Below are 23,728 nucleotides of genomic sequence, written 5' to 3'. Positions count from 1 at the left end.
AATCTAAGCGATGAAGAAATAGCAAAACTCTCAGAGGCACAGTTTAAAACAATGGTCATCAGGATCCTCACAGAACTGGTTGATTATAGCCACAAATTAGACAAATATATGAAGGCGAAACTAATTAAAATGAATGGAAGTGCACAGGACACCAACAGCAATGAAAAGGAAACTGGGACTCAAATTGATGGACTGGACCAGAAGAAAGCAAATAATGGCCAAACAGAAAAGAGTCAAGAAGCAAGAATTCAAAGAAATAAGGAGAGTCTTAGGAACCCCCAGGACATCTTTAAACGCTCCAACATCCGAATTATAGGGGTACCAGGAGGGGGGAAAGGCACAGCCACCAGTGGAAAACTTATTTGAACAAATAATAAAGGAGAATTTCCCCAATCTGGCAAAGGAAATAGACTTCCAGGAAATCCAGGAAGCTCAGAGAGTACCAAAGTAGTTGGACCCAAGGAGGAACACACCAAGGCACATCATAATTACATTAGCCAAAATTAAAATGAAGGAGAGAATCCTAGAAGCAGCAAGAACTAAGGGGACAGTCACCTACAAAGGAATTCCCATTAGACTGTCAGCAGATTTCTCAAAAGAGACCTTACAGGCAAGAAGGGGCTGAAAAGAGGTATTCCAGGTCATGAAATCCAAAGACCTACAACCAAGATTGCTCTATCCAGCAAAACTCTCATTTAGAATGGAAGGACAGATAAAGTGCTTCTCAGATAAGATCAAATTCAAGGAGTTCATCATCACCAAGCCCTTATTATATGAAATGTTAAAGGGACTTATCTAAGAAAAAGAAGTTAAAGAAACATGAACAGTGAAAGGACAACAAACTCACAGTTATTAACAACCACACCTAAAACAAAAGCAAACTAAAAGGACAGCTAGATCAGGAGTGGAAACATAGAAATGGAGATCTCAAGGAGGGTTGGCAACAGGGGAGTGGGAGGAGGAGAAGGGGGGAGAAGGTACAGAAAATAAGTAGCATAGACAGTGGATAGAAAGTAGATGGGGGGGCAAGAATAGCATGGGAAATATAGAATCTAAAGGACTTGAGACACATGGTCATAAACTAAAGAGGGGGTAATGGTGGGGATGGGGAGGTGGGGGGGGGAATGAAGGGGGGGAATAGAACAACTGTAACAGCATAATCAATACAAAAATTGAAAAATAATAATAATAATAAAATAATAAAATAGACTTTAAAAGATAAATAAAATTAAATAAAATCCCTGTGTTGGAGCACTAAAAAAAAAAAAAAGAAGAAATGTTTCTATCTTCTTTACGTAGGCCTGTATTGCTATAAACTTCCCTCTCAGGACTGCCTTCCCTGTGTCCCATAAGTTTTGGGTTGTTGTGAGATCATTTTCATTTGTTTCCAGAAATGTTTTGATTTCTTCCCTAATTTCATTCTTGACCCATTCATTGTTTAATAGCATACCATTCAATCCCCATGATTTTGGGTGCTTTGGGTTTTTTTCTTTGGGGTTGGTTTCCAATTTCAGTCCCTTGTGGTCAGAGAAGATGCTTGGTATGATTTCAATTTTCTTGAATTTGTTGAGGCTCATTTTGCGTCCTATCATGTGGTCTATCTTTGAAAATGTTCCATGTGCATTTGAAAAGAATGTGTATTTAGCTTCTTTGGGATGAAGGGCTCTATATATATCAGTTAAGTCCATTTCATCTAGGGTGTTGTTTAATGCCACAATATCTTTGTTGATAATTTGTTTGGAAGATCTGTCCATTTTTGATAGTGGGGTGTTCAAATCCCCCACTATAATTGTGTTGCTGTCAATATCTTTCCTGAAGTCATCTGAGATTTTCTTGATATATTTGGGTGCCCCTATGTTTGGTGCATATATGTTTACAATTTTAATGTCTTCTTGGTGGATTCTTCCCTTGAGTATAATGAAGTGACCTTCTGGGTCTCTCTTTACGTCCCTTTTTTTGAAGTCTATTTTGTTGATATGAGAATTGCTACCCTAGCTTTTTTTCTTGTCCATTTTCTTGGAAAACTTGTTTCCAGCCTTTCACTTTTAGTCTGTGATGGTCTTTTGTCCTGAGGCGGGTCTCTTGTAAGTAGCATATGTGTGGGTCATGCTTTCTTATCAATTGAGCTATTCTGTGTCTTTTGATGGGAGCATTTAATCCATTTACGTTTAAGGTTATTATTGATAGGTACTTATTCATTGCCATTTTTGTACCTGTGTTCCTCTCTGTCTCCCTCTTATCCTTCCTTCCCTTAAAGCAGTCCTTTTAGTATTTCTTGTAGAGCTGACTTGGTGGAGGCGTATTCTTTTAGGCTTCTTTTGTCTTGGAAGCTCTTTATTTGGCCATCTATCTTGATTGAGAGCCTTGCTGGGTAAAGTGGCCATGGTTGTAGGCCTCTGGTTCTCATTACTTGGAATATTTCTTGCCATTCTCTTCTTGCCTGAAGTGTTTCCATCGAGAAGTCAGTAGCTAACCTTATTGGGCTCCCTTGTATGTTATTTCTTTTTTCTCCCTTGCTGCCTTAAAGATTCTGTCTTTGTCTTGAAATTTTGCCATTTTGATGATGATGTGTCTTGAGGTAGACATCCTTGGGTTCTTTTTGGTTGGGACTCTCTGTGATTCCTGGATTTGTGTGACTTTTTCTCTTATCAAATTAGGGAAATTTTCTCTCATTACTCGTTCAAATACATTTTCTATCCCTTGTTCTTTTCTTCCCCTTATGCTATTCCTATTATTCGGATATTGTTACGTTTCATATTGTCTTGCCTTTCTCTTAATCCTTCTTCATTCTTTCTGAGCCTCTTTACATCATCTTGCTCTTTCTGTCAGATGCTTTCTACCTTGTCCTCCAACTCACTAATCCTATCCTCCGCTTCATCTATCCTACTTTTGAAACTTTCTACTGTGTTCGTGAATTCGGAAATTGTATTCTTCATTTCCTCTTGTCCCTTGCTGATAGTTTCCATTTCCTTTTTCATGTTGCTGTAGGTTGCAGAGAGATCATTGTAGTTCCCCTGTAGTTTTTGATAGTTCACTGTGAGCTCTTTGGACTTCGTAATAACCAGTGCTTTGAATTCACTATCTGATAGTTGATTAGCCTCTATTTCATCTAACATTCTTTCTGAAGTTTCTGCTTTTTCTTTCATTTGGGGATTGTTTCTTTGTCTCCCCATTGTTTGAGACTTTTCTTGTTAGTCTCTGCTTCAAAAATTGATCTGTTCTGAAACACAGGTTTTATGGTGTGAACTTCGGTGGTATTATCCTTGTGAAGTTCAATGGTGTAGATTCCTTGAAGTTTGTTGATGTTCTCCATGTCTATCTACTCCCACGCTGCTCCTCGTGCTGGTCCCTGCATTGGTCGCCTACCACTGCTGAATGTCCTGGCTCTAGTAGCCGCCTCCTCAAGTGCCCGGGCCCGTTACTAGGGCAGCGGCACAGGGGCCAAGAATGTCCGGGCTCCTGTAGCTGACTCCTCTGCCGCCGCCCAGGACAGTCACAGGGGTTTGGAGTGTCCGGGCTTCCATACCTGACTCTCCGTTGTCCAGTCCTGTCTCTACAGCAGTGGCACAGAGGCTGAGAATGTCCCAGCTCTGGTACCTGACTCCCCAGCATCCAGACCTGTTGCTATGGGAGCAGCACAGTGGCTGAGAATGTCTTGGCTGCTAGCTGACTCCTCTGCCTCCCAGGATTGTCACAGGGTTTTGGAGTGTCCAGGCTTCCGTACCTGACTCCCTGTTGTCCAGTCCCATTGCTATCGCAGCGGCACAGGGGCTGAGAATGTCCTGGCTCCCGTAGCTGGCTCCTCTGCTGCCTACACCGGGATATGGAGTGTCTCTGCTCCCGTACCTGACTCCCCGGTGTGCAGTCCCGTCTCTGGCTCCCAGGCTCCCAGGCCCGTCTCTATGGCGGCCTCACCGGAGCCTCCGGTGTCCCAGCTTCTACAATGGACTCTTCTGTTTCCCAGGCCAGTAGCTATGGCATCGGCACAGGGGCCGAGAATGTCCCAGCTCCGGTTCCTGACTTCTCTGTCGCCCAGGACCGTCACAGGGGCTTGGAGTGTCAGGTTCCCATACCAGGCTCCCAGGCCTGTTGCTCTGGCGGCAGCACAGGGGCCGCATGTGTCCCAGCTCCAGTAGCTGACTGTATCGGTGTGTGGTGTTTCAGCGTTCATCACAATCTCTGGTCTTTTAATTTCATAAATGCTCGGTAAACGATGGTTTATTATGCTGTTTCTCTATAGATCTACCAGGATTTTCACCCATGAGTACAGGCGCTAGTATCACCTCCGTTCTACTCCGTGGCCATCTTCCCAACATCCTCAGATTTTCTTGCCTGTGTTCTTCTCTAGGACTTTAATGGTTTCATGGCTTATATTTAAATTTTTATGCCCCGTTGTGTATGGTGTAAGTTGGTGCTTGATATTTATATTTGTGCATGTAGCTGTTTCCAGAGACTTTTTGATTTCTTCACTAATTTCATTCTTGACCCATTCATTGTTTAATAGTATGCTATTCAATCTACATGAGTTTGAGTGTTTGGGTTTTTTTCCCCCGGTGTTGTTTCTACTTTCAGTCCCTTGTGGTCAGAGAAAATGCTTGATATGATTTTAATTTTCTTGAATTTGTTGAGGCTTGTTTTGTGTCCTATCATATGGTCTGTCTTTGAAAATGTTCCATGTGCATTTGAAAAGAATGTGTATTTAGCTTCTTTGGGATGAAAGGCTCTGTATATATCAGTTAAGTCCATTTCATTAAGTGTGTTTTTTAATACCATAATATCTTTGTTGATATTTTGTTTGGAAGATCTGTTCATTTGTGACAGTGGGACGTTAAAATTTCTTACTATAGTTGTACAGGTGTCATCTTTTTTGAAGTCCTCCAAGATTTTCTTTTTATATTTGGGTGCTCCTATGTTGGGTATATATATATTTACAATGTTCATGTCTTCTGGTGGATTCTTCCCTTGAGTATTATGAAGTGACCTTCTGGGTCTCTCTTTATGGCCCTTTTTTGAAGTCTATTTTGTCTGATATGAGTATTGCTACCTGGCTTTTTTTGTGTGTTTGTTTGCCTGGAATATTTATTCCAGCCCTTCACTTTCTGTCTGTGTAGGTCGTTTGTCCTGAGGTCGGTCTCTTGTAGGCAGCATATGTGTGGGTCATGCTTTCTTTTCCATTCAGCTATTCTGTGTCTTTTGATTGAAGCATTTAATCCATTTACCCTTAATGTTATTATTGATAGGTACTTATTCGTTTCCATTTTTGTATCTGTGTTTCCCTCTCTCTCTTTTCCTTATTTCTTTATATCATTCCCTTTAGCATGTTTTGCATAGCTGGTTTGGTGGAGGTGTATTCTTTTTTACTTATTTTGCCTGGGAAGCTCCTTATTTGGCCTTCTGTCCTGATTGAGAGCCTTGCTGGGTAAGGTAGCCTTGCTTGCAGGCCTCTGGTTCTCATTACTTGGAATTTTCTTTGCCATTCTCTTCTGGCCTTTCTATTGAGAGGTCAGTTGCTAACTTTATTGGGGCTTCCTTGTATGTTACTTCCTGTTTCTCTCTTCCTGCCTTTAAGATTCTCTGTTTGCCTTGGAATTTTGCCATTTAATGATGATGTGTCTTGAAGTGGGCCTCTCTGAGTTCCTCTTGGTTGGGACTCTATGTGCTTCCTGGATTTGTGTGATTTTTTTCTCTCATCAAATTAAGGAAGTTTTCCATCATTACTTTTTCAAATAAGTTTTTTATCCCTTGCTTTTGCTATCCTATTATATGGTTATTATTATGTTTCATATTGTCCTGTGTTTCTCTTAATTCCTCCTCAGTCTTTCTCTGCCTCTTTCCTTTCCTTGCTCTTTCTGGGAGTTTTTTTTTTCCCTGCTTTGTCCTCTAGCTCACTGAGCCAATCTTCTGCTTCATCAATCCTGCTTTTGATTCCTTTCACTGTGTTCTTCAGTTCAGAAATTCTATTCTTCATTTCCTCTTGTCCCTTGCCCATAGTTTCTGTTCCCTTTTTTATGTTGATAATATAGTTTGCAGTCATTTCATTGTAATTTCCCTGTAGTTTATGGTAATTCACTGTGAGCTCATTGAGTTTCTTGATAATCATTGCTTTGAACTCAAAATCTAATAACTGAGTTGCCTCTATTTCATCTGGCATTCTTTCTGAGGCTTCCTCCTTTCTTTCATTTGGGGGTTGTTTCTTTCTCTTCCTCTTGTTTGTGAGACTCTTCTTGTTAGCCTCAGCTTCTTAAACTGATCTGTTCTGACCCCCTTGGTTTATGGTGTAAACCTGTGATAGAATACCTGTGAGTTTCAGTGATGCAGTCACCTTGATCTCCCAAACTGACTGTTCTTGGGCTGCCATTTAAGTTGTCTCTGTGTTTGTCTTTGGGTTTTGATTGTTTTGTGGTATTTTTTGGTGGGTCCTTCCTACCAGCTGGTTAACTGTGGGTCACTCTGTCCACCACCTCTTTTATTTTGTTGTGCTGGTATGGGGAGGTTGTGTTGAAGCTGGTTCTTTTATATGTACAAGGTTTTGAGGCTTCTCTCTTGCTGTTGTTCAGTTGTCTGTTCTGGGTAATTTATCCACTGTTTAGTTGTATTTCCAGATCAGTGCTGGATTGAGCTTAGTATGGCTTCCACTCCTTCCTTCACCTTCTTCTGTTGTTCTCTGTTAGTGGTTCCTTTGTTGTTGGGTTTTCTCTTCCAGCGGGTATCTTGGTGTTCACAGCTTCCACCTATGTGTAGTTTTTCAATGTTCACTACAATTTTGGGTCCTCTATTTTCATATATGCTGGTGTATTCTTAGCTGTTTGCTCTGTTTCACTGTAGATCAGCTATGGTTTTGTCTCATTTGTAGGGGAAGTGGAATCCTCTCCCTCCTACCTTGCCACAATCTTCCTCCTCCTTGATATACCATTTTTTTTAAATCCAAGTATCTACTGGTGGTCATTTGTTTTTCTTCTAAAATTATTGGCTATTGTAAATAGTGCTGCAATGAACATGTATGTGAATAAAATTTTTTGAATTGGTGATTCAAAATTGTTTGGGTATAATTTCATTAGTAGAATCACTAGGTCACATGGTAGTTTCATTTTTAATTTTTTCAGGAAATTCAACACTGTTTTCCACTGTTGCTGCAGAAGTCAGCATTCCCACCAACTGTCCACTAGAGTTCCCTATTATCTACATTCTTGCCAGAACTGGTTGCTGGTTGATTTGTTAATAATAACCATTTTGTCAAATGTGAGGTGGTATCTTACTGTGGTTTTAATTTGCATCTCTCTAATGGCTAATGATGTTGAGCACTTTTCTTGTGTCTATGGGACATCTGTATGTCCTCCTTGGAGGTGTCTATTAGGGTCCTTTGCCCATTTTTAAAATGTATTGTTTGTCTTCATGATGCTGAGTCATATAAGTTTATTATAAATTTTGGAGATTAAACCCATGTTCCATGTATCATTGGCAAACATTTTCTCCCATACAGTGAGTTCTTTTTTCATTTTGATGATAGAATTTTAGCCATGCCAAAGCTTTTTAATTCAATGCAGTCTCATTTGTTTATTTCTTCTCTTTATTTTTCTTGTCCTAAGGGCATATGTTGAGAAACATATTGTTATGTGAGATATCTGAAAATTTATAGCCTTTGTTTTCCTCTAGGATTTTTATGGTATTATGACATATTTAAGTCTTTTCTCCATTTTGAGTTTATTCTCATGTATGGTTTAAGTAGGTGGTCTATTTTCATTTTTTTTTGTGTGTGTGTGTACTAGTCCAGTTCTCCCATGTATTAAAAATACTGTCTTTACTTCATTGTATGCTCTCAACCTCTTTGTCAAATATTAATTGACCAGAAAGCTGTGGGTCTATTTCTGGGCTCTCTATTTTGTTCCATTGATCTTTGTGTCTCTTCTTATGATGGTACTAGTCTGTTTTGATTACCGTGGCATTGTAATGTAGTTTGATGTCAAGTATTGTGATCCCTCCTACTTTGTTCTTCCTTCTCAAGATTGCCAAGGCTATTTGGGGTATTTTTTGATTCCATACAAATTTTTGAAATATTTATCCTATTCTATGAAATGCACCATGGTATCTTTCTAGAATTGTCTTGAATCTATAAATTAATTTTGTTAGTATGGATATTTAAATTATGTTCATTATTCCAATTCATGGACACAGTATATGCCTCCACTTATTTGTACCTTTCTCAATTTGTTTCTTCCATGCCCCATAATTTTCCTTATATAGTTTTTTTACCTCTTTCATTAAATTTATTCCTAGGTACCTTATTTTTTTGTTGTTGTGATAGTAAATGAGATTGTTTTCTTGGTTTCTCTTTCTGGCAGTTCATTATTGGTATATAAAAAGGTCATACATTTCTGAATAGATTCCACTACTTTGCTAACTTTATTTATTAGGTTAAATTGTTTTTGGTAGGCCCAGTAGAGTTTCTATGTACAATATCATTTGTTCTGTGAATAATGACAGTTTCACTTCTTCCTTTTCAATTTAGAAGTCTTTTATTTCTTCTTGCTTGATCAATGTGGCTAGGATTTTCAGTTCTATGTTGAGTAAGACTGGTGAAGGAAGACATCCCTGTCTTGTTTCTTAGTGCCTTCAGTTTTTGCCAATAGAGTATGATGTTGGCACTGGCTTTTTGTACATGGTATGTATTATGTTGAGATATAATCCATTTATTCCCACTTTGGTGAGAGTTTTTATCACATATGGATACTGGGTTTATCCAATCTTTTTCTGTATCTATTGATATGATCCTGTGATTTTATCTTTCATTTTGTATATGTGATGTATCACATTTATTGAATTGCAGATACTGTGCCATCCTTGAGCCCTGGAATAAATCCCACTTGATCATGGTATCTAATTTTAAAAAATGTGTTACTGGACCCAGTTTGCTGATATTTTGTTGAAGATTTTAGTGTCTATGTTCATCAGAGTTACTGGCTTGTATTTTCTTTCTCTGTTGTGTCTTTACCTGATTTTGGAATTAGATAATACTGGCCTCATAAAATTAGTGTTCCCTCTTCTTGATTTTTTAGAATAGTTTGAGTGCATAGGTGTTAGCTATTCTTTGAATGTTTGGTAAATTTTGCCTGTGAAGCCATCTGGTCTTGGGCTTTTGTGTGTCCCAGGTTTATTTTTTAATGCTTTGATTTCACTTGTTTTTATCAGTCTATTCAAGTTTTCTGCTTTTTCTTGATTCAATTTTGGTAGCTTGTCTGTTTCCATAAATTTATGAATTTTGACCAAGTTGTCCAAGTCATATAGTTGCTCATAGTAATTTTTTACAATCCTTTATATTTCCCTGGTATCTGCTTTTACTTTGTTTCTGTTCTGATTTAATTATTTGGGTCCTCTCTGTCTTTTATTTTTCTCAATGAGTCTTGTTAAATCTTTGTCAATTTTGTTCATCTTTTCAAAGAATCAGCTCCTGGATTCATTGATATTTTTTATTGCTTTTTTAGTCTCCATGTTATTTCTGCTCTGATATTAATTATTAAGTTCCTCTATTCACTTTGGGCTTTATTTGTTGTTTTTCTAGTTCTTTCAGGTGTGACTTTAGTTTATTCCTTTGAGATTTTTCTATCCTCTTTAGGTAGGCCTGTAATGCTTTCGTCTTCCCTCTCAGGACTGGCTTTACTGTTTCTCATAGGTTTGGGGTTCTTGTGTGTTTATTTGATTTTTCTCTAGGTGCTTTTTATTTGTTCCTTGATCTCATTGTTAACCCATTCATTATGTAATACCATCATGTTATTTAACCTCCATGCATTTGAAAGTTTTTGAGATTTTTTCATTCAGGTTGATTTCTAGTTTTAAGTCACTGTGATTTGAGAACATGCTTGATATAAGTTCATTTTTCTTGAATTTTAAAGTATTTTTGTCCTACATGTGGTCTGTCTTCAAGACTGTTCTATATGCATTTGAGAAGCATGTATATTCTGCTTCTTTGGATTGAAATCTGTAAATGTCAATTAAATCCATTTGATCTAGTTTTTCACTAATGCTACAAAATTCTTATTGATTCTTTGTTTGGAAAATCTATCCATTGTTGACAGTGGATGTTAAAATCACCTACAATGACTGTATTGCTGCTGATATCCTTCTTAAAGTTCTCCTCCAAGATTTTCTTTATATATTTAGGTGCTTCTATATTGGGTTTATGTATGTTTACAAGGGTTATAACCTCTTGTTGGACTGACCCCATAAGTATTCTGTAGTGACCTTTTTTATTTCTTGTTATAGTCTTTGTTTTGAAGGCGCTTTTGCCAAATAGAATTGTTGCCAGCCTAGCTTTCCTTTATCTCCATTTGAGTGGAGTATTTCTTTTTCATCCTTTCATTTTCAGCCTGTGTAAATCTTTTGTTCAGAAGCGAGTCTCTTGTAAACTGCATATATGTGGTTCATGTTTTCATATCCATTCAGCTACCTTATGCCTTTTGATTGGAGCATTTAATTCATTTACATTTAAGATTATTGATAGGTACTTCTTCATTGCAATTTTTTCCTTTTGTATTTGTGTTAATTTCTCTCTATATTTCTTCTTCTTCTTAAAGCAGTCCCTTTAACATCGCTTACAATGCTGGTTTGGTGAAAATGAATTCTCTTCGCATATATTTTTGTCTAGGAAGCTCTTTATTTCCCCTTCCATTTTAAACAAGAGCCTTACTGGATAGAGTAGTCTTGGTTATAGACCCTTGCTTTTCATAATGAAATACTTTATTGCCAGTCCCTTCTGGTCTGCAGTGTTTCTGTTGAGCAATCAGCTGACAGCCTTATTGGAGCTCCCTTGTAGGTGACTGTTTCTTTGTTGCTGCCTTTAAGATTCTCTCTTTGTTTTTAAAGTTTTCCATTTAATTATGAGGTGTTTTATAGTGGGCCTCTTTGGGTTTATCATATTGGGGCTCTCTGTGCTTCCTGAACCTGTGTGACTCTCTCCCCCTCCAAATTAGGGAAGTTTTCTGTCATTTTTTTCTTCTTCAAAGAAACTTTCTCTCCCTTGTTCCCTTTCCTCTCTTTCTGGTATCCCTATGATGTGAATATTTTTACATTGCATGTTGTCCCAAAGGTCTCCTTAGACTATCCTCATTCTTTTTAAGTCTTTTTTTCCCCATTTGTCACTCTTACTAGTTTTTTTTCTACCTTGTTTTCCAAATTGTTGATTTGATAATCTGCTCCATCTAGCCAACTTTTAATGTATTCTTCTAGTGTATTCTTCATTTACAATATTGCATTTCATTTACAACTGTGCCTTATTTGTAGCATCTATGTCTTTTCTTCATGCTGATTTAGTTCTCATTAAGTTCCTAGAGCATTATAACCATTACTTTGAATTCTTTGTCTGATAATTTGCTTTCTTCAATTTTATTTAGCTTTTTTTCTGGAACATCATACTTTTCATTTATTTGGAGGTTGTTTCTGTGTCTCCTTATTTTAGCTGTTTCTTTTTGTTTGTTTCTATGTATTACATAGGCCCACTTGACTATCTGTCTTGTTGGGTAACCTTCTGTGGTAGGAGTCCTGAGGTACCCAGTGATGCAGACTCCTTGATCTGATCTGGCTGCTCTAGGAGTACCCTTTTGTTATGTGGTCTCTCCTGTTGTGTTTGGGTTTTGAATATTGTTGGCTTGTTCATTTTGGGGATCTTCCTTCTGTCTTGGTGATTGAGAGTCTCAACCTTTATCACTACATTTATGCGGTTGAACAGATGCTGGCAGAAGAAAGCAAAACAACACAGAAAACAAAACCAAAACAATCAACTACCCCAGTAACAACAGCAATATCAACAATAAAATATCTGAAAATAATAAACATAGAGAAATAGAATATTAGGAAAAGTGGGGAAAAAAGAATAAGAGAAGATCAAAGGACAGAAAAGTAATTTTGGGAGGAGAAAAGTGAAGAGACCTAATACAAATAATGAATTGAAAGAGGAAAATGGGAAAAGGTACAAAGAGAAAGAATAACAAAAAATAAGAAAAGGTAAGAGGAAGTAAACAATGAGGTTATCAAAGGTAACATTAAAATAAGAGACATAAAAGAAAATATATAGCAATAAAAGTAGAAAAAACATAAAAAATAATGTAATGGCTTTGGAAAGTAACGAAAAGAACAAAGCAAAATTTGTCTCAGCAAAGTTTAGTGTTTGTCTGCTGGCTTCTTACTTTGGATATTGCTCTGATGTTATGTGAGGCTGGTGTAAACCAGTATTAGTGTGCTGTTCATGTCTAGTCCTTTAAAGACTGTTTGAAGCTATAAGTGATCCACAGTTTTTGGCTGATTTCTCTGGGCTTGACTATGCCTACATTGGGCCAAGCTGCTCTGCAATGGCCCAGGGGTGTGTCAGCAAATAACCTGAGTCACTTCAAGGTTCACCTCTGCCTATCTCTGCCTGCTGGCCTGCTGTCAGTTTCAGACTTGTTGCAGACCTGTTTCTGAGAGGGCTTCTGGTGGAATCATAGGGGATGATATTCCTAAATAGTCCATGAAAGTTGCTTTCAGACTTCAGGGAAGATTATGGGTGTGTTCCCCTGGCCCCACTTCATTACTCTGAATTTGTCTTGGATTTTTTTTTCTCTACTCAACAGGGCAGGGTCCCTATTAGGTCAATGGGTTGGGTTTCCATAGCCCAGGCATTGTATCTGCCAGAAACTGGGAGAATGTTACTATGGGTCTCCCACGATGGGGAAGTACCAGTCCATTCCTGGGAAAGTATGTGGTACGGCTGTACCTTACAGACCATCTCTGACATCCCCTGAGTCTGCATATGTTGCTTTCTCTTCAACAGGGGTTGAGATGCAGGATGGCAGAAAAGAAAGAAGAAACAACAAACAAAACAAAACAAAACAAAACACAACAAAAGAACTAAACAAAAAAAAGAAGAAAAAAAGCAGAGTGGATTGATCAGGATTCCAGAGGGTTGGGGCAATATCCCATGGAATAAGATAATTACTTTTCTCCTGGGAAGGGCTTATTCTTCTCAAGAAAGATGGCTGTTGCAGACTCCAGGTATATCCCTGAACAAAAGACTCTGCAGTTGTTCCTTCATGTTCAAAAGTAACTATTTTGAAGTGGTTCCCATTATCTATTTTTTGAGCTTTAGTAAGGACAGAAATGTAAATTAATTGCAACTCATCAACTATATTTAAATCCATGAGTTCTAATGGTACTAAGAACACCACATTGATCACCTTTGGAAGACTAAGGGAATCATTTCATTATGTTGAGGAATGGTCAATAGAAGGGAGAAAAAAGCAACTATGCTGCCTTTCCTGTATACCAAAAGTAGATCAAGGTAAACTAACAATTGATGAAATTATTTTTTTAATAATATATATTTAATTGATTATGCCATCACATTTTCCCATTCCCTCCCTTAATTCTTTTCCACCCTGCACACCCCCTTCCACCCATATTTCCCCCCTTTAGTTCATGTTCATGTGTCATAAGTTCCTTAGCTTCTACATTTCCCACACTACTCTTGCTCTCCCCCTATTTGCTCCCCACTATCTCTCCCACTCTCCCCCACTCTCCTCCTCCCAATCCCCTGTTGCTAACCTTCCATGTGATCTCCATTTCTGTGGCTCCGCTCTTGTTTTAGGTGTCCACTTAGTTTGCTTTTATTTTAGGTGTGGTTGTTAATAGCTGTGAGTTTGCTGTCTGTTCATATTTTTTATTTTTTTTTAGATAAGTCCCTTTAACATTTCATATAGTAGGGGCTTGGTGATGATGAACTCCTTGAACTTAAATTTATCTGAGGAGTGCTTTATCTGCCTTTCCATTCTAAGTGAGAGCTTTGCTAGAGAGCAATTTTGGATTTAGGTCTTTGGATTTCATGACTTGGAATACCTCTTTCCAGCCCCTTCTTGCCTGTAAGGTCTCTTTTGAGAAATCTGCTGACAGTCTGATGGGAACTCCTTTGTAGGATAATGTCTCCTTATCTCTTGCTGCTTCTAGGATTCTCTCCTTCATTTTAATCTTGGATAATGTAATTATGATGTGGCTTGGTGTGTTTCTCCTTAGGTCCACCTTCTTTGGGACTCTCTGAGCTTCCAAGAAACAGACAAACCTATCAGATGCACAGGTCAAAACACTGGTGATCAGGATGCTCACAGAACTGGTTGATTTTGGTTGCAAACTAGATGGAAAAAAATGAAGGCTACACTAAGTGAAATGAAGGAAAATGCACAGGGAACCAATAGTGATGGAAAGAAAACTGGGACTCAAATCAATGTAGTGGACCAGAAGGAAGAAAGAAACAAGCAAACAGAAAAGAATGAAGAAACAAGAATTCAAAAAATGAGGAGAGGCTTAGGAACCTCCAGGACATCTTTAAACACTCCAACATCCAAATTATAGGAGTACCAGAAGGGGAAGAAGAAGAGCAACAAGTGGAAAACGTATTTGAACAAATAATAAAGGAGAACTTCCCCAATCTGGGAAAGAAAAATAGACTTCCAGGAAGTCAAAAAAGCTCAGAGAAATTTTTTTAGAGATTCTTTTTTAGAGATGGATTCTATGTAATACATTGAAAACAAATAATATAATTAAAGTATCATCATTTCCAACCTTTAATGAAAAAGTGAACCTAGACAATAATTACCATAATCTGCTAACCTCATCAAAAAAGGGACAATTAGACATTGTATGTTCGTCCAGATTGAAGTTCACATTATCACTAAGAAATATTCTTGCCAGAATATTGAACCTGAAACCAATTGTCTCATTACTATCTTACAAGATCCCAACAAATAGAAAAACATATCAAATTAGGCCATGGGAATATAGACAGTAAAACATGGATTAAGGAAAAACTCTGAAGGATGAGTAATCCATTTTCTGACAACAAAAACAACTTAAAAATATCAAGGGAAAAAGGAGAGGAGGGTGGGGAAGCATGTCAACAAACAACAATATATGGATTTTATTTGAATATCAGTTAAAGAAACAAAACACAAACAAAACTCTCAACATTAATAAGGTACTTGATACAATTAAGGAATCACTGTTAAACATTTTTTAAGGTATGGTAATGGTAATGGTATTGTCATTTTATTTACAAAAAGAGTCTTTTAGCTAAGAATCTTTAGAAATAATAATGGATGAAATAATATGTTTTCTTGGATGTTTTATAAATAAGCAAGAGAGAGAGGGTACAGATGAAAAAAGTGGTGGTGAGTTAATAGCTGTTGAAACTGAGTATTGGAACATGGAGGTTTGTTATACCTTACTAAGTTTGAATATTTTTGAAATTTCCTGTGAGAAATAGTTTTAGAAAATGAGGGAATGTCTCTTAACACACCAGCATAATTTAGCTATAGGTGCTGTTAACCAAGCATATGTGAATGTCTTCAAAACACTTTCTGGAATTGCTAAAGTCTTAAATACACTATGTCAAATACTTTCTCCCTTATTTGAAAAATCATTTGTACCTGTAAGGTTATTTAACTGAAAGGTTTTCATGTAGCTCCTTCAGATATTATCTGATGTTTAATTTCCACTCATACTCCACTCAAAACAAAAGAAAAAAACCAGAAATACAAACAATGAATGCTTATCTTTTAAGGTGCATTCTATCTAACATATGAAGCTGTTATTTTTCCAAAATAGACAAAAAATGCTGCTTTTGAGAACGCCATTAGCTTTATCAACTATTGTGTAAAAAAGCACCTCCCAAAATCATTTTACTTTGTGTTTCCTCTACTGGGTGTTTCTTTATTGCTTGGCATTTCTCAAGGAGTTTCACTAGATAGTAGTTGCTCCAGTTATGGGTGGTGCTGGATGTCTCAGGCAAGGAGATCCTTCATGTTTTGCCTCTTCATTTGGTGTCTCAATTTTCAGAACCTATCCTAATGACCACTTTCTCTAGCAGAGTGTCCTGGACTTTTAGCATGACAACTTTAGGTGTCTGAAAGGAAGCAGAAGGTGCCAGATCTTATTAATGACTAATCTTGTAAGTCCCAGATCATTCTTCCATGTACTACTGGTCAAAGTGTACTACTGGTACAGGACCAGTCAAGATTCAGTGGCAGGGAAAATATATTCTATGTTTTGATGAAAAGTTTTAGCATGCACATATAAACAAGAGTGGAATTGTTTGGGGCTATCTTTGAAGACTAGCTACCACAGTTAGTTTATGTGCAAAGTCAGAACATGCCTACTTATCAGAATCTACTTCCCATTAGCTTGGATGACCTATTATCTACTTACCTACCTACCTATCTGAAACAACAAGTAAAGTATGCTTCAGTGTCAGCTCAGCCAGAAGAACCCACATGAAGGATATATAACATTAATTTTGCTTGAAAGGAAAACTACACTGTATACAAAGAGTGTGTAAGGATCATGAGCATTAAGAAAGCATACAAGCTATATTTTAGAACTATCCAACCCAGTACTGGTACAGTACCTCTCAGAGGTACTGGTACAATTTCTAAATCCACCACTAACTATGTCATAACTGACTTGAAAAATTGCTTTGGTGGCGGCAGGAGGATGCTTTATCTTTTCTTTAGGCATTCCTTCTCTGACTTGGCTTTCCAGTTGTGGGGACAAAGCTTTCAAACCCACTAAATTAAGGAAACAATGGCATCTTTCTTACCTAGTTGTGAAAGGCCATATGGAAAGTGAGAATGGGCAGTGATTTCAACTAGGCATTCAGGCACATGAATAATTGAATGCATTTAGAACATTGTTTGTCAGGGTTAAAACATTGCTCAGGTGGAAGAAAGAATACTGCTTTTCTATCCAATGGTTTTACATTGATATGTGAAATCAAAAACAAAGGAAATCAAAATTGGAAAGATGGCAACAGAGTAGGATGGAGGAGATTCCACTTCCCCCTACACATGGGAGAAAAACATGGCTGACCTATGGAAAAACAGAGCAAACAGCCAACAGTACTCCAGCATATATGAAAATAAGAGACCATAAATTGTAGCGGACAGTGAAAAACCAGACAGTAAGGAGACAGCTTCAGGACAATAAGGTCCCAGGGACCAGTGCAGGGACAGGGGCTGCAGAAGCCTCGGCCCCATGCCCACCACCTGGCACCCAGCTCTGGGTCTACCACAGACTCCTTGGGAGCAGTTGTCCTACCACAGAGTCCTTGGGAATGAGCTGGGTCAAGAAGGGTTTGAGCAGCACTGGTAGAGACCTGGTTGCTTGAAGTTGCAGAGAGGGGAATAAGGACAAAGAGGCAAACACACAGGGGCCATGGTCACCTTTAGAGTCTGTGATCACCTGCTTGGGAGAATTGAGAGTTGCAGTGTACGGCTCTGACCCCGATAGTCACCGGTCTGGCTTGAGAATTGGGATGTACTGATCAGCAGGCTTGAGTAGGAGGAATTTCTCAAAAAGTAAAACTGTTTGGGAGATTCTCCTGTGACAGACTCTCAGCCAACTCCCTACCCAGCCAGGCAAACAACCTTGTGTTCCCCCATAGCACAGGGAAGGGTTCGTGCCCAAATTCCTGGACCAAGGCAGCTTGGCTGGGTGCGTGCTCCCACACCCCAGCCCTTGGCGATGACCCCCAGGGAAAGGGTGCTCTGAAGAAGATCTGGATTCCCTGCATCAAGCACTTGGGAGAGACGCCAGACTGGCTCTTGGGAAAGTGCTCACAAGACTGGCTGAGTACACATCAGAAAGGGAGAGAGGCCACACCAATGCCCCCTCAGCCTGCTGCAGCCAGTAAGACCAGAAAAACTGGTTTGAAACCAGTTAGAAACCAAAGAAGAGGTGGGTTTTGTTTGTTTGTTTGTTTTAAGTAATCTTTGATTAAAAAATTTTTATTATTGTTTCATCTTTCGATACCTTTTTCCTCTATTTCCTTCTTTCTTTTTTTATTCCTTCTTCCTTACTTTCTAAACTTATCTCTTCTTCCTCCCTTCTTCTGCCTTTTTGTTTTTTACCCACAAGTGAGACAAAAAGCTTGGCACTGTGAAAGGACCAGAGTTGAACACAAGGAGGAAGCATCCCAAAAGTAGAGACAGAGAGACAAATCTCACTTTGCTATTGCAGAAAAACTACAAGTTACTGCATATTTGTATAATTATTTTTTATTATTCTTACATCTTTTATTTTATAGTATTATTGTATTCCTCTTCTATCTGTATAGTCTCCCTTGCTTAGCTGGTTATATTGTATCATTTACGAGATTTCTGCCATTCTCTCTTCCACAGTGTATTGCTAATTTACTATCTTTCACGTCACTTGTGTTCCATTAGCACACTACTCAAAGTTCCATAACCCCTATTCATGTTACCCAGATCACACAGACTCTGTCATATGATTGTTGCTCTAATATTATTGTAAATAATAGCTGTTCCATACTATTGTAAATACTTCACAACAACCCTCCCAGATCTTAACCCACTTCATTGTTTCCTGAACTATAATACTGTAATGGTTAACTCTATTCTCCCTCACACTAAAACTATTTACTATCCTTTATTCTCATCTTACCTCAGAATCTGACCTCCCACAACCTCACTGCTTTCTAGATCCAACTCACAACAAGAGTCAGGGAGGGAAGAAAGAATTCCATTCTTTCCTGAAAGTGGATAGTTGGGCTGAAGATTACAGTTAACACTATACATAGCCAAAGGATCTCCTATCTCTTCTGTACTGGCTGATACTGTAAATATTATAGAATACTCTTCTGCTGTCATAAACCATTTTGTCTTCCTATGCAACTGATCACAAAAAAGAGTAGGTGGAAGTGGTGAACACCAGGGTACCCACTGGAAGAGGAAACCCAACAACAAAGGAACCAAAACAGAGAACAACAGAAGAAGGTGAAGGAGAGAGTATAAACCACAAAAACCTCAATCCAGGACCTATCTGGGAATACAACCAGTGAAGAAACTACCCAGGGCAAACAACTGAACAAGAGCAAAAGAAAATCCTCAAAACCTTGTACACACAGAAAAACTAGCTTCAACACACACTGCCCCACTAGCAAAACAAATTGCAACAGGTAGTGTACAGAGGGACCATCACTTAACCCACTGGTTAAGGACCCATGAAAGGACCCACAAAAGAAAAATGTCAAAACAATAAAAACACAAAGACAAACACAGAGCCGACTTAAAGGACAGCCCAAAACCAGTGAGCTTGGGAGATAAAGGAGACTACACCATTGAGTCTAACAGGTATTATACCACACAGGTTCATACCATAAATCCAGGAAGCCTGAATAAATCAATTTAAGAAGCTGAAGCTAAGCAGAAGAGTCTCAGAAACAATGGGAAGACAAAGAAACAACCTCCAAATTAAAGGAAAGGAGGAAGCCTCAGAAAGAATGCCAGATGAAATAGAGGCAAGTCAACTATCAGATATTGAATTCAGAGCACTAGTTATCAGGAAGTTCAATGAGCTCACAATGAGATACCAGAAACTACATGGGAACTACAATGAACTCACTGCAAACTATATCAGCGTGAAAAAAATAGAAACTTTCAGCAAGGGCCAAGAGGAAATGAAGAATACAATTTCTGAACTGAAGAACACAGTGCAAGAAATCAAAAGCAGGATTAATGAAGCAGGAGATTGGATCAGCGAGTTGGAGGACAAAGTAGGAAAACACACACACACAAAAAAAAGCCAAGGAAAGAAAAAGAGGCTCAGAAACACTGCAGAGGGATTAATAGAAATGCAAAACAGTAGGAAACATAATAATATCTGAATAATATGGATACCAGAAAGAGGAGAAGAAACCAAGGGATAGAAAACTTATTTGAAAAAGTAATGATGGAAAACTTCCCTAATTTGATAAGAGAAAAAAATCACAGAAATCCAGGAATCACAGAGAGTCCCAATTAAGAGGAACCCAAAGAGACCCACTTCAAGACACATCATCATTAAAATGACAAAATTCCAGGACAAACAGAGAATCTTAAAGGCATCAAGGGAGAAACAGCTATTAACATACAAGGGAGCCCCAAGAAGGTTAGCTGCTAACTTCTCAGTGAACTCCAAGCAAGAGAAGAATGGCAAAAAATATTCCAAGTAATGAGAACCAGAGGCCTACAACCAAGGCTACTTTACCCAGCAGGGCTCTCAATCAAGACAGGAAGCCAAATAAGGAGCTTCCCAGGCAAAAGAAGTCTAAAAAAATACACCTCCACTAAACCAGCTGTGCAAGAGATGCTAAAGGGACTGCACTAAAGAAAGGAAGGAAAAGAGAGAGACAGAGAGGAACACAGGTACAAAATGACAATGAATACATACCTATCAATAATAACCTTAAATGTAAATGGATTAAATGCTCCAATCAAAAGACACAAAATAGCTGAATGGATAAGAAAGCATAACCAAACATATGCTGTCTAAAAGAGATCCACCTCAGGACAAAAGACCTACACAGACTATAAGTGAAGGGCTAGAAACAAATTATCCAAGCAAACAAACAGGAAAAAATGCCAGGGTAGCAATACTAATATTAGACAAAATAGACTTTAAAAAAAGGGCCATAAAAAGAGACCTTGAAGGTCACTTCATAATACTCAAAGAAGGAATCCACCAAAAAGACATTAACATCATAAATATATATGCACTCAACATAGGAGCACCACAATATATTAAAAAAGTCTTAGAGGACTTCAAGAAAGATATTGACAACAACACAGTTATAGTAGGGGATGTTAACACCCCACTGTCAAAAATGGACACATTTTTCAAACAAAATATGAACAAAGATATTGTGGCATTGAACAGTGACCCAGATGAAATGCACTTAACTGTTATATATAGAGCCCTTCATGCCATCGAAGCTAAATACACATTCTTTTCAAATGCACATGAAATATTTTCAAAGATAGACCACATGATAGGACACAAAACAAGCCTCAACAAAATCAAGAAAATTGAAAGCATACCAAGCATTTTCCTTGACCACAAGGGACTGAAACTGGAAACCAGCCCCAAAAGAAAAAAGCAAAAACACTCAAAATCATGGAGATTGAAAAGCATCCTGTAAACAACAAATAGGTCAAGAGTGGGATCAAGAAAGAAATCAAAAAGTTTCTGGAAAAATGAAAATGAATTCATGACAACCTGAAACCTATGGAACACAGGAAAGGCAGTCCTGAGAGGGAATTTCATAGCAATACAGCCCTAACTAAAAATATATAGAAACATTTCAAACAAACAACCTTCCCATATGCCTACAAGAACTCTAGGAACAAGAAAGACAGCCCAGAACAAGTAGAAGGAAGGTAATACCAAAATCAAAGCAGAATTAAATGACATAGAGACTAAAAGCACAATTGAAAAGAGCAATGAATCCAGGAGCAGGTTTTTTGAAAAGATAAACAAAATGGACAAGCCTTTAAGTAGGCTCAACAAGAAAAGAAGAGAAAGGACCCAAATAAACACAATCGGAAATGAGAGAGAAGAGATTAAAACTGACACTACAGAAATAGAAGGGATTGTAAGAAATTACTATGAAGAACTGTATGCTAAGGAATTTGAAAACCCAGGTGAAATGGACAAATTTCTACAAAAATATAAGCTCCCAAAACTCAGTGAAGAAGAAACAGAAAGTCTGAACAGACCAATAACAGCAGATGATATTGAAGCAGTAATCAAAAACTCCCGTTACGCAAAAGCCCTGAACCAGATGGTTTCACAGGAGAATTCTACAAAGCATTTAAGGAAGAGCTAACCCCTATTCCTCACAGACTATTACAAAAAATCCAAAATGATTTAAGACTCAAACTTTTTCTATGAAGCCAGCATCATCATAATCCCAAAACCAGATAAAGACAAAAAAAAAAAGAAAGAAAGAAAGAAAACTTCAGGCCAATATCGCTGATGAAATTAGATTCTAAAACCCTCAACAAAATATTGGCAAACCACATCCAACAATACATTAAAAAGATCATACAACATGACCAAGTGGGATTCATCCCAGGGAGGCAAGGATGGTTCAATATTCACAAGTCAGTAAATGTAATACATCACATAAACAAAAGCAAAGACAAAAATCACATGATCATATCAATAGATGCAGAAAAAGCATTTGATAAAGTACAGCAACAATTTATGATATAAACATTCAGCAAAGTGGGAATAGAGGGAGCATTCCTCAATATAATAAATGCCATACATGAGAGACCTACAGCCAACATCATACTCAATGGGAAAAAACTAAAAGTTTTTCCACTAAGATCAGGAACAAGACAAGGTTCTCCACTTTCACCACTTCTACTCAATATAGTATTGGAAGTTATAGTCACAGCAATGAGACAAGAAAAGGAAATAAAAGAAACCCAAATTTGAAATAAGGAAACAAACTATCACTGTTTGCAGATGACATGATAGTGTACATGGAAAATCCTATAGAATCTACCCCAAAACTGCTCAAGCTAATAAATTAATTTGGCAAAAGAGCGGGATTCAAAGTCAATATTTAGAAATCAAAGGCATTTTTGTATACCAACATTGAAACAGCAGAAGCAGAAATCAAGGAAAAAATCCCATTCAATATAGCAAAAAAATAAATAAATAAAATACCTAGGAATAAACATAACCAAGGAGGTAAAAAACCTGTATGCAGAGAACTACACAGCACTGAATTGGAAGAATTAACATCATCAAAATATACATACTACCCAAAGCAATTTACAGATTCAATGCAATATCTATTAAAGTACCAATGGCATATTTCACAGACATAGAACAAACACTTCAAAAATTTATATGAAATCATAAACGACCCCAAATAACAGCTGCACTTTTGAGAAAGAAGAACAAAGTAGGAGGGATCACAATACCTGATATCAAACTGTATTACAAGGCCACTGTAATCAAAACAGCTCTGTACTGGCATAAAAACAGGCACATAGAGACCAATGGAACAGAACAGAGAGCCCAGAAATAAACCCAAGTTTCTGTGGTCAATTAATATTCCACAAAGCGGTCAGCAACACAAAATGGAGTAAAAATAGCCTCTTCAACAAGTGGTGTTGGGAGAACTAGACAGCTAGGGGCAAAAAAATGAAAGTGAAGCACCAACTTACACCATACACCAAAGTAAATTCAAGGTGGATAAAAGACTTAAATATAAGCCGTGACACCATTAAAGTCCTAGAGGAGAACATTGGCAGGAAAATCTCAGATATTTCATGCAGCAACATTTATACTGATATGTCCCATAAAGAACAACAATTAAAATAAATAATTAAAAGGACATAAAGGAAAGAATAAACAAATGGGACCTCATCAAAATTAAAAGCTTCTGCATGGCTAAAGAAAACAGTATTAAATTAAAAAGACAACCAACTCAATGGGAAAACATATTCGCCAATGACACCTCAGTCAAGGGTTTAATCTCCAAAACATACAAAGAATTTATACAACTCCACTCTAAGAAAAGCAACCCAATTAAAAAGTGGGCAAAGGACTTGAACAGACACTTCTCCAAGGAGGATCTACATAGGATCCAGAGACACATGAAAGGATGCTCAATATCACTAGCTATCAGAGAGTTGCAAATTATAACTACAGTGAGATATCACTTTCACACCACTCAGAATGGCCATCATAAACAAAGCAACAAACAATAAAAGTATTGGAGAGGTTGTGGAGAATAGGGGACCCTAGTTCACTGTTGGTGGGATTGAAGTTTTTCATAGTGGTACAACCACTATGAAAAACAATATGGAATTTTCTCAGAAAACTAAAAATGGATCTGCCTTTTGACCCAGCAATTCCA

Source organism: Artibeus jamaicensis, unplaced genomic scaffold (genome assembly GCF_021234435.1).
Source record: "Artibeus jamaicensis isolate MK-2021 breed Jamaican fruit bat unplaced genomic scaffold, CSHL_Jam_final contig_410, whole genome shotgun sequence".
NCBI lineage: Eukaryota > Metazoa > Chordata > Mammalia > Chiroptera > Phyllostomidae > Artibeus > Artibeus jamaicensis.
Note: the sequence above shows the minus strand (reverse complement) of the source record.